We start from the raw sequence: 12392 nt of genomic DNA, 5'->3' as shown, positions 1-12392 counted from the left end.
ACTGTGGTTACATTAGCTCTAGCAGGCTACTGAGGAACATATTGATCTCTCTCCCTCTAGACTGTGGTTACATTAGCTCTAACAGGCTACTGAGGAACATATTGATCTCTCTCCCTCTAGACTGTGGTTACATTAGTACTAGCAGGCTACTGAGGAACATATTGATCTCTCTCCCTCTAGACTGTGGTTACATTAGTTCTAGCAGGCTACTGAGGAACATATTGATCTCTCTACCTCTAGACTGTGGTTACATTAGTACTAGCAGGCTACTGAGGAACATATTGATCTCTCTTCCTCTAGACTGTGGTTACATTAGTACTAGCAGGCTACTGAGGAACATATTGATCTCTCTCCCTCTAGACTGTGGTTACATTAGTAGTAGCAGGCTACTGAGGAACATATTGATCTCTCTCCCTCTAGACTGTGGTTACATTAGTTCTAGCAGGCTACTGAGGAACATATTGATCTCTCTCCCTCTAGACTGTGGTTACATTAGTACTAGCAGGCTACTGAGGAACATATTGATCTCTCTCCCTCTAGACTGTGGTTACATTAGTACTAGCAGGCTACTGAGGAACATATTGATCTCTCTCCCTCTAGACTGTGGTTACATTAGTACTAGCAGGCTACTGAGGAACATATTGATCTCTCTCCCTCTAGACTGTGGTTACATTAGCTCTAGCAGGCTACTGAGGAACATATTGATCTCTCGCCCTCTAGACTGTGGTTACATTAGCTCTAACAGGCTACTGAGGAACATATTGATCTCTCTCCCTCTAGACTGTGGTTACATTAGTACTAGCAGGCTACTGAGGAACATATTGATCTCTCTCCCTCTAGACTGTGGTTACATTAGTTCTAGCAGGCTACTGAGGAACATATTGATCTCTCTCCCTCTAGACTGTGGTTACATTAGCTCTAACAGGCTACTGAGGAACATATTGATCTCTCTCCCTCTAGACTGTGGTTACATTAGTATTAGCAGGCTACTGAGGAACATATTGATCTCTCTCCCTCTAGACTGTGGTTACATTACTACTAGCAGGCTACTGAGGAACATATTGATCTCTCTCCCTCTAGACTGTGGTTACATTAGCTCTAGCAGGCTACTGAGGAACATATTGATCTCTCTACCTCTAGACTGTGGTTACATTAGTAGTAGCAGGCTACTGAGGAACATATTGATCTCTCTCCCTCTAGACTGTGGTTACATTAGTACTAGCAGGCTACTGAGGAACATATTGATCTCTCTCCCTCTAGACTGTGGTTACATTAGTACTAGCAGGCTACTGAGGAACATATTGATCTCTCTCCCTCTAGACTGTGGTTACATTAGTACTAGCAGGCTACTGAGGAACATATTGATCTCTCTCCCTCTAGACTGTGGTTACATTAGTACTAGCAGGCTACTGAGGAACATATTGATCTCTCTCCCTCTAGACCAGGGGTGTCAAACTCAAATACCCAGTGGGCCAAAATGTAAAACCTGAACAAAGTCGCGGGCCAACATTGAACAAATGAACCTTTTAATATGGACCCAAACAAGTTTTGCTTTAACATTGAATATGGAACAAGCATCGCTTATTACCATACAATATATAATTTAATAGTGGAGACATGCAAAATCGAATTTCAAATGAAAAAACACATCAATGGCATTCATTTATTAAATAAATAAAATTTAAATAAAAATCGTATGCCTCTTTTCTATTTGCAGCCTTCTGATTTAAATACCAAAATAAACTTTTTAAAACTTTTTCCACTGGCTAATAATTTTACAAATAAAATGATAATAAATCAAATCAACCATTCAAGCCCATGCCTTGTAGCAAGAAAAAGTGCACAAAGAAAACGTTAATTATTGCACACTGATCTAATCTTTTTCACGAACTCTCCCTCATTAAAGGGCCGGGCTGATTTTGCGATCTCTGCTGCCACTATATAACTAGCCTTTACAGCAGCCTCACTTTGGGATGTGGCTTTTTTGAACATATTCTGTTGTGAAACCAAACTTCTTTTCATCTCCTCTACTTTCTGGCTCCTTTGAGTCATGTCCAGGTCCTTGTATTTGTCATGGTGTTTCGTTTCATAGTGTCGTCTAATGTTGTACTCCTTACTTACAGCCACGTTGACTCCACAAACAAGACAAACAGGTTTGTCTTTTACATATGTAAACAGATATTCTGCCTCCCACTTGTCCAGAAAGCTCCTGTTTTCTGCCTTTCTTTTCGCCATTTTTGGGAAGGGATAGCGCGCTGACAGTTGTAGCGTCTATGTTGCTATGACTACTGTCACAGAGGAGAGGGCGTTTCTGGGTCCTGTCCTGATTGGCGCGCGAAAACAACAGCAGAGCATTATGGGATTCGTAGTATTAGCGGTGAATGCGCTGTATAATAACGGCGGGCCAGCTCTAGTAGTAATTTGGTATTGTCTCGCGGGCCAAATATAATTACCCCGCGGGCCAAATTTGGCCCGCGGGCCAGAGTTTGACACCCATGCTCTAGACTGTGGTTTCTCTTAGCAGTCTTACAATCTCGTCCTCACTTCCCCTCTCGCTATCTCTCTCGCCGTCTAACTCTCTCTCTGTCTCTCTCTGTCTCTCTCTCTGTCTGTGTCTCTCTGCCTCTGTCTCTGTCTGTCTCTCTGTCCCTCAGTCTCTCTCTCTCTCTTTCTCTCTGTCTAACTTTCTCTCTGTCTAACTCTCTCTCTGTCTAACTATCTCTCTCTCTGTCTCTCTCTCTGTCTTTCTCTCTGTCTAACTTTCTCTCTGTCTAACTCTCTCTCTGTCTAACTATCTCTCTCTCTGTCTCTCTCTCTCTGTCTCTCTCTCTCTCTGTCTCTCTCTCTGTCTCTCTCTCTGTCTCTCTCTCTGTCTAACTCTCTCTCTCTGTCTCTATCTATTTTCATCAATATCATCTCTCACTCCCTCTCTCCAAAACAAGGTCTTCTGTTGCCATGGCAAAACTCATTACGCCAAACCAGACACATAGGCACGCATGAACGCACACACACAAGCACACACAAACCCAGACACCCAGAGTCATAAAACGAACAAGAGTGCAGGCAGAAACACAACAATCTAAAAACACAACAACCAATCAATCCCTTTCTCTGTCACCCTCTCTCTCATTCCCATATGGAGCGTGTTTCACTCCCTCCCCTCCTCCCACACTCTGTCCATTCCCTTCCCGTCTGCGTTCACAGGCCTGCTATAAACAGGAGTAGACACACATACAGCTGGAGGGAACGGGAGAGGCAGGACTGAAGGGAGAGCAGGGCAGGTGGTACACTAGAGTGTTGCTTATGTAAGTAGTTGATAGGATGGACAGGGGAACAGAGGGTTCTGTCATGTTCTTCACACACTGAGGAGAGAGAGAGAGACAGAGAGAGAGAGAGACAGAGAGAGAGAGAGAGAGAGACAGAGAGGGAGAGAGAGAGAGAGAGACAGTGTCTATAGCTGCATGTATTACAAAGAAAACATGCTTGAGTAAAGAATGTATCTCGTGCAACATATTGGTAAGTGTGTGTGTGTGTGTGTGTGTGTGTGTGTGTGTGTGTGTGTGTGTGTGTGTGTGTGTGTGTGTGTGTGTGTGTGTGTGTGTGTGTGTGTGTATATAACAATGCCAAGTGTGGGAGGCATACAGTATATAAACGCTTACTTTAACACAATGTTAAGTGTGTGTGTACATGTAAAAATGTTAGGCTAAATGATTTGACATAGTAGCTAGCTGGGGTACACTGACTACCAACTCAGATCACTAACAAAACAGACAGTCTGACTACCAACACAGATCACTAACACAACAGACAATCTGACTACCAACACAGATCACTAACACAACAGACAGTCTGACTACCAACACAGATCACTAACAAAACAGAGAGTCTGACTACCAACACAGATCACTAACAAAACAGACAGTCTGACTACCAACACAGATCACTAACACAACAGACAATCTGACTACCAACACAGATCACTAACACAACAGACAGTCTGACTACCAACACAGATCACTAACACAACAGACAGTCTAACTACCAACACAGATCACTAACACAACAGACAGTCTGACTACCAACACAGATCACTAACACAACAGACAATCTGACTACCAACACAGATCACTAACACAACAGACAGTCTGACTACCAACACAGATCACTAACACAACAGACAGTCTGACTACCAACACAGATCACTAACACAACAGACAGTCTGACTACCAACACAGATCACTAACACAACAGACAGTCTGACTACCAACACAGATCACTAACACAACAGACAGTCTGACTACCAACTCAGATCACTAACACAACAGACAGTCTGACTACCAACACAGATCACTAACACAACAGACAGTCTGACTACCAACACAGATCACTAACACAACAGACAGTCTGACTACCAACACAGATCACTAACACAACAGACAGTCTGACTACCAACACAGATCACTAACACAACAGACAGTCTGACTACCAACACAGATCACTAACACAACAGACAGTCTGACTACCAACACAGATCACTAACACAACAGACAGTCTGACTACCAACTCAGTTCAGTTATCAAACAGAGAGTCAGTATCCTTCCTGCCTGGAGACCAGAAGGAACTAGAAGAAGAGACAGTGAGGATGAGGCCTTATAGAAGGAACTAGAAGAAGAGACAGTGAGGATGAGGCCTTATAGAAGGAACTAGAAGAAGAGACAGTGAGGATGAGGCCTTATAGAAGGAACTAGAAGAAGAGACAGTGAGGATGAAGGCCTTATAGAAGGAACTAGAAGAAGAGACAGTGAGGATGAGGCCTTATAGAAGGAACTAGAAGAAGAGACAGTGAGGATGAGGCCTTATATAACAGTTATTCTGTCTCTGTATAAAATCTGGAGTTGATGCTGGGTAATGTCAGTACGTCAGGCTGTTTGACAGTAGAGGCAGAATAACGGGAGGAGGGTTGGTTGGAAAATGAGAGAAAAGAACGTTAGGTTCAGATGGGGTCATTCATTGAAACTCCAAAACAGTAATATTGGAGAACGTCTCACGTAGCCAGATGTCATAACCTGGTCTCTGCACTGCGTTCTGCTCTATGAGGAGAAGCCTGCTAATAGAGGCTTTGATGGAGGCTTCGGAGACTGATGTTATTGTTCTGGAACACGTTAGTATGTCAGGAATCTGTCTGTCCGCTCTGTCTCTCAAACGTTCTCCTAAAGACAGGGCTTTCACATAAAACAAATCATTATAATTATCACGTAGCCTCACACGTTTGGTATCAGTCTGTCCTCTTTCAGGGCTTTCACATAAAACAAATCATTATAATTATCACGTAGCCTCACACGTTTGGTATCAGTCTGTCCTCTTTCAGGGCTTTCACATAAAACAAATCATTATAATTATCACGTAGCCTCACACGTTTGGTATCAGTCTGTCCTCTTTCAGGGCTTTCACATAAAGCAGCAGGATAATAGACATCATGTATTATTTCCACAGCTCCAACTACTCTGGTGGATTTGAGTGACAGCTGTGTACCTGGGCTAGCAGCATATTAACAGGAGAAATCCCCTGTAACTGGTCACATCTCTTAAATCATCCATCTGCTTCCTCTGACCACCAGGTTCATTCACAAGGAATCTAGATTACACCCAGGGTGCTTCCCATGGCACCCTATTCCCTTTGTAGTACACTACTTCCACCAGGGCCCACGTATGGCTCTCATTCAAAAGTATTGCACTGTATAGGAAATAGGATAGGATGCCATTTGGGGCGAACCACCTCTGTGGGGAAGCCCAGAGGAACACCGTAGTACAGTAGAACAGGCTGCAGAGGGGTTAAATCATGGTTTAGACATGTCTGGTGTTACACTGCTGTATACAGACTCTGCTCTTTAATGGAGAGGAAAGGAATGTTGTCGTCCCCCCCCCCCCTCCACACACACAAATAGAGATTGCTTTAAAAATAGCTCTGGGGCAGTTCTGAATGTATCACTGGCAGAGGACAGAGGCACTCATGCCCACGTGGCAAAAAAAACACACACACACACACACACACACACACACACACACACACACACACACACACACACACACACACACACACACACACACACACACACACACACACACACACACACACACACACACACACACACACACACACACACACACACACACATACACACAGAGAGAGAAATATGCAGAAGGTGAATGCTGTTGATTTGAGGTTGAGGATTAGAGGGAGAATGGGTGGATGTAGTGTTCACTGAATGCTTCCCCTAATCCCTGTATTACCACACAGCTTCAATCTGATCATCACTCCTCTCCCCCTTCATCCTCGCTCTCTCTCTGCCCCTCCCTCTATCTATGTTGATCTCCATGGTTACAGCACACTCTCCCTCACCTCACTCACCTCTCAATCCTCCTCACTCCCATCTCCCTCCCTCTCTCCCTCACCTCACAATCCCCTTACTCCCCTCTCCCTCAACTCACTCACCTCTCAATCCTCCTCACTCCCATCTCCCTCACCTCACAATCCCCTTACCCCCCTCTCCCTCAACTCACTCACCTCTCAATATCCCTCACTCACCTCTTCCCCTCTCTCTCTCTCTCTCACGTAATTTTTATAGAATTATATTTCTATCTTCATCAAACAAAGGAAGTTCATTCAGTATTTACTATAGACCTGATAAAAACAACTCCACTATATACTATAGACCTGATAAAAACAACTCCACTATATACTGTAGACCTGATAAAAACAACTCCACTATATACTGTAGACCTGATAAAAACAACTCTACTATATACTATAGACCTGATAAAAACAACTCCACTATATACTGTAGACCTGATAAAAACAACTCCACTATATACTATAGACCTGATAAAAACAACTCCACTATATACTGTAGACCTGATAAAAACAACTCCATGTATATACTGTAGACCTGATAAAAACAACTCCACTATATACTGTAGACCTGATAAAAACAACTCCACTATATACTGTAGACCTGATAAAAACAACTCCACTATATACTGTAGACCTGATAAAAACAACTCCACTATATACTATAGACCTGATAAAAACAACTCCACTATATACTGTAGACCTGATAAAAACAACTCCACTATATACTGTAGACCTGATAAAAACATCTCCACTATATACTGTAGACCTGATAAAAACAACTCCACTATATACTGTAGACCTGATAAAAACAACTCCACTATATACTGTAGACCTGATAAAAACAACTCCACTATATACTGTAGACCTGATAAAAACAACTCCACTATATACTATAGACCTGATAAAAACAACTCCACTATATACTGTAGACCTGATAAAAACAACTCCATGTATATACTGTAGACCTGATAAAAACAACTCCACTATATACTGTAGACCTGATAAAAACAACTCCACTATATACTGTAGACCTGATAAAAACAACTCTACTATATACTATAGACCTGATAAAAACAACTCCACTATATACTATAGACCTGATAAAAACAACTCCACTATATACTGTAGACCTGATAAAAACAACTCCATGTATATACTATAGACCTGATAAAAACAACTCCACTATATACTGTAGACCTGATAAAAACCACTCCACTATATACTGTAGACCTGATAAAAACAACTCCACTATATACTGTAGACCTGATAAAAAACAACTCCACTATATACTGTAGACCTGATAAAAACAACTCCACTATATACTGTAGACCTGATAAAAACAACTCCACTATATACTATAGACCTGATAAAAACAACTCCACTATATACTGTAGACCTGATAAAAACAACTCCACTATATACTATAGACCTGATAAAAACAACTCCACTATATACTGTAGACCTGATAAAAACAACTCCACTATATACTGTAGACCTGATAAAAACAACTCCACTATATACTGTAGACCTGATAAAAACAACTCTGCTGTCACCTCCCTCTACTCTCTCTCTCTCTCTCTCTCTGTCCATCTCCCCTCTCTCTCTCTGTCCATCTCCCCTCTACTCCCTCTCTCTGTCCATCTCCCCTCTACTCCCTCTCTCTTCCCCTCTCCCCTCTACTCTCTCTCTCTGTCCATCTCCCCTCCCTCTCTCTTCCCTCTCCCCTCTACTCTCTCCCCTCTACTCCCTCTCTCTGTCCCTCTCCCCTCTACTCCCTCTCTCTCTCTCTCTGTCCATCTCCCCTCTACTCCCTCTTTCTTTCTAACAGGACATGACTGACCAGCTAACCATAATGAATTAGTTTACATAATTGAGTCTGGTTAGTTTTAGTGTTAGAGATGTAGGTTGGTATGGCAGTCTGGTCCCTGTAGTGTAGTCACACCCCTTCCACTTGAACCTAATGTAGCAGGCCTGACCTGCCTTTCTTTCTGACCAGAAGTCCTGACCAGAGGTTTTCCTCTGCACTGTTCAACCAATCCAGTAAAAGTGGAGGAGGAGTTAAGATCTAGTGTCTCCTTGTTAACGTCCAAAAGAGGAAGTCGTGTCACAGGCTCTCTTTCCATTTCCCCTGAAAACCGGAAGCAACCGGTTGTAACCGAACCCGTTGAGGGTGCCGCCTCTCTAACGTCGCCAATGTCTCCATTTCCTCAATCTGTCACAGCTTCAGTCCAGTGAGATGACTTTTGACCTCTGGCTGTCACTTAGACAGAGCAGGGTGGCAACAGGGGCAACACACTGACCTCTGGGAAACGTAGTTGAGAGGCAGTGATGGGGATGGTCCTGTCTGTCTGAAACATGAATGGGGGTGGTCCTGTCTGTCTGAAACATGAATGGGGATGGTCCTGTCTGTCTGAAACATGAATGGGGATGGTCCTGTCTGTCTGAAACATGAATGGGGATGGTCCTGTCATGAATGGGGATGGTCCTGTCTGTCTGAAACATGAATGGGGGTGGTCCTGTCTGTCTGAAACATGAATGGGGGTGGTCCTGTCTGTCTGAAACATGAATGGGGATGGTCCTGTCTGTCTGAAACATGAATGGGGATGGTCCTGTCTGTCTGAAACATGAATGGAGATGGTCCTGTCTGTCTGAAACATGAATGGGGATGGTCCTGTCTGTCTGAAACATGAATGGGGATGGTCCTGTTTGTCTGAAACATGAATGGGGGTGGTCCTGTCTGTCTGAAACATGAATGGGGATGGTCCTGTCTGTCTGAAACATGAATGGGGATGGTCCTGTCTGTCTGAAACATGAATGGGGATGGTCCTGTCATGAATGGGGATGGTCCTGTCTGTCTGAAACATGAATGGGGGTGGTCCTGTCTGTCTGAAACATGAATGGGGGTGGTCCTGTCTGTCTGAAACATGAATGGGGATGGTCCTGTCTGTCTGAAACATGAATGGGGATGGTCCTGTCTGTCTGAAACATGAATGGAGATGGTCCTGTCTGTCTGAAACATGAATGGGGATGGTCCTGTCTGTCTGAAACATGAATGGGGATGGTCCTGTTTGTCTGAAACATGAATGGGGATGGTCCTGTCTGTCTGAAACATGAATGGGGATGGTCCTGTCTGTCTGAAACATGAATGGGTGTGGTCCTGTCTGTCTGAAACATGAATGGGTGTGGTCCTGTCTGTCTGAAACATGAATGGGGAGGGTCCTGTCTGTCTGAAACATGAATGGGGGTGGTCCTGTCTGTCTGAAACATGAATGGGGAGGGTCCTGTCTGTCTGAAACATGAATGGGGATGGTCCTGTCTGTCTGAAACCTGAATGGGGATGGTCCTGTCTGTCTGAAACATGAATGGGGGTGGTCCTGTCTGTCTGAAACATGAATGGGGGTGGTCCTGTCTGTCTGAAATATGAATGGGGATGGTCCTGTCTGTCTGAAACATGAATGGGGATGGTCCTGTCTGTCTGAAACATGAATGGGGGTGGTCCTGTCTGTCTGAAACATGAATGGGGGTGGTCCTGTCTGTCTGAAACATGAATGGGGATGGTCCTGTCTGTCTGAAACATGAATGGGGATGGTCCTGTCTGTCTCTTCAAATGAAATAGGCTAATAATAAATCCTTCTATAAAACTCTCTGCCCTTTCCGATTTATTTTCTAAGCACTCAAATATGTTTTTTATCTTTGAAATGGACCATTTGTCTCAGATAAGGATGAACAAATACAGTATTACACTATTAAACATGGTTATATACAGTATAGTATTACACTATTAAACATGGTTATATATAATATAGTATTACACTATTAAACATGGTTATATACAATATTAAACATGGTTATATACAATATAGTATTACACTATTAAACATGGTTATATATAATATAGTATTACACTATTAAACATGGTTATATACAATATAGTATTACACTATTAAACATGGTTATATACAGTATAGTATTACACTATTAAACATGGTTATATATAATATAGTATTACACTATTAAACATGGTTATATACAATATAGTATTACACTATTAAACATGGTTATATATAATATAGTATTACACTATTAAACATGGTTATATACAATATTAAACATGGTTATATACAATATAGTATTACACTATTAAACATGGTTATATATAATATAGTATTACACTATTAAACATGGTTATATACAATATAGTATTACACTATTAAACATGGTTATATACAATATACTATTACACTATTAAACATGGTTATTTACAATATAGTATTACACTATTAAACATGGTTATATACAATATATTATTACACTATTAAACATGGTTATATACAATATAGTATTACACTATTAAACATGGTTATATACAATATAGTATTAGACTATTAAACATGGTTATATACAATATAGTGTTACACTATTAAACATGGCTATATACAATATAGTATTACACTATTAAACATGGTTATATACAATATAGTGTTACACTATTAAACATGGTTATATACACTATTAAACATGGTTATATACAATATAGTATTACACTATTAAACATGGTTATATACAATATACTACTATTACACTATTAAACATGGTTATATACAATATAGTATTACACTATTAAACATGGTTATATACAATTTAGTATTACACTATTAAACATGGTTATATACAATATAGTGTTACACTATTAAACATGGTTATATACAATATAGTATTACACTATTAAACATGGTTATATACAATATAGTATTACACTATTAAACATGGTTATATACAATACGAGGCTATTTACATGACTATGTATTTGTATCACTGCATACCCAGTGTGTAATATGCAGTCTTAATTTTGTGTACTGCAGTGCTATGTGTCTAAGACAATTCCCCTGTCTGGGACATTAAAGTGGATCCTATCTGAATAGAAGAAGGCGTCTATAGGACGAGACATTGAGTCTATCTCCTAACCATGAAGCAGTCCCTGATACCTGGTGGCCAGAGTAAACCTGCTACTGATAACCTCTAACCAGAGTCAGTTACATCAGGGAGGAGGATAACCTCTAACCAGAGTCAGTTAAATCAGGGAGGAGGATAACCTCTAACCAGAGTCAGTTAAATCAGGGAGGAGGATAACCTCTAACCAGAGTCAGTTAAATCAGGGAGGAGGATAACCTCTAACCAGTCAGTTCAATCAGGGAGGAGGATAATCTATATCCAGAGTCAGTTACATCAGGGAGGAGGATAACCTCTAACCAGAGTCAGTTAAATCAGGGAGGAGGATAACCTCTAACCAGAGTCAGTTACATCAGGGAGGAGGATAACCTCTAACCAGAGTCAGTTACATCAGGGAGGAGGATAACCTCTAACCAGAGTCAGTTCAATCAGGGAGGAGGATAACCTCTAACCAGTCAGTTAAATCAGGGAGGAGGATAACCTCTAACCAGAGTCAGTTACATCAGGGAGGAGGATAACCTCTAACCAGAGTCAGTTAAATCAGGGAGGATAACCTCTAACCAGAGTCAGTTACATCAGGGAGGAGGATAACCTCTAACCAGAGTCAGTTAAATCAGGGAGGATAACCTCTAACCAGAGTCAGTTACATCAGGGAGGAGGATAACCTCGAACCAGAGTCAGTTCAATCAGGGAGGAGGATAACCTCTAACCAGAGTCAGTTCAATCAGGGAGGAGGATAACCTCTAACCAGTCAGTTAAATCAGGGAGGAGGATAACCTCTAACCAGAGTCAGTTACATCAGGGAGGAGGATAACCTCTAACCAGAGTCAGTTAAATCAGGGAGGATAACCTCTAACCAGAGTCAGTTACATCAGGGAGGAGGATAACCTCTAACCAGAGTCAGTTAAATCAGGGAGGAGGATAACCTCTAACCAGAGTCAGTTCAATCAGGGATGAGGATAACCTCTAACCAGAGTCAGTTCAATCAGGGATGAGGATAACCTCTAACCAGAGTCAGTTCAATCAGGGAG

Source organism: Salvelinus alpinus, chromosome 10 (assembly GCF_045679555.1).
Source record: "Salvelinus alpinus chromosome 10, SLU_Salpinus.1, whole genome shotgun sequence".
In the NCBI taxonomy this organism is placed as follows: domain Eukaryota; kingdom Metazoa; phylum Chordata; class Actinopteri; order Salmoniformes; family Salmonidae; genus Salvelinus; species Salvelinus alpinus.
This window is presented reverse-complemented; position numbering follows the sequence as displayed.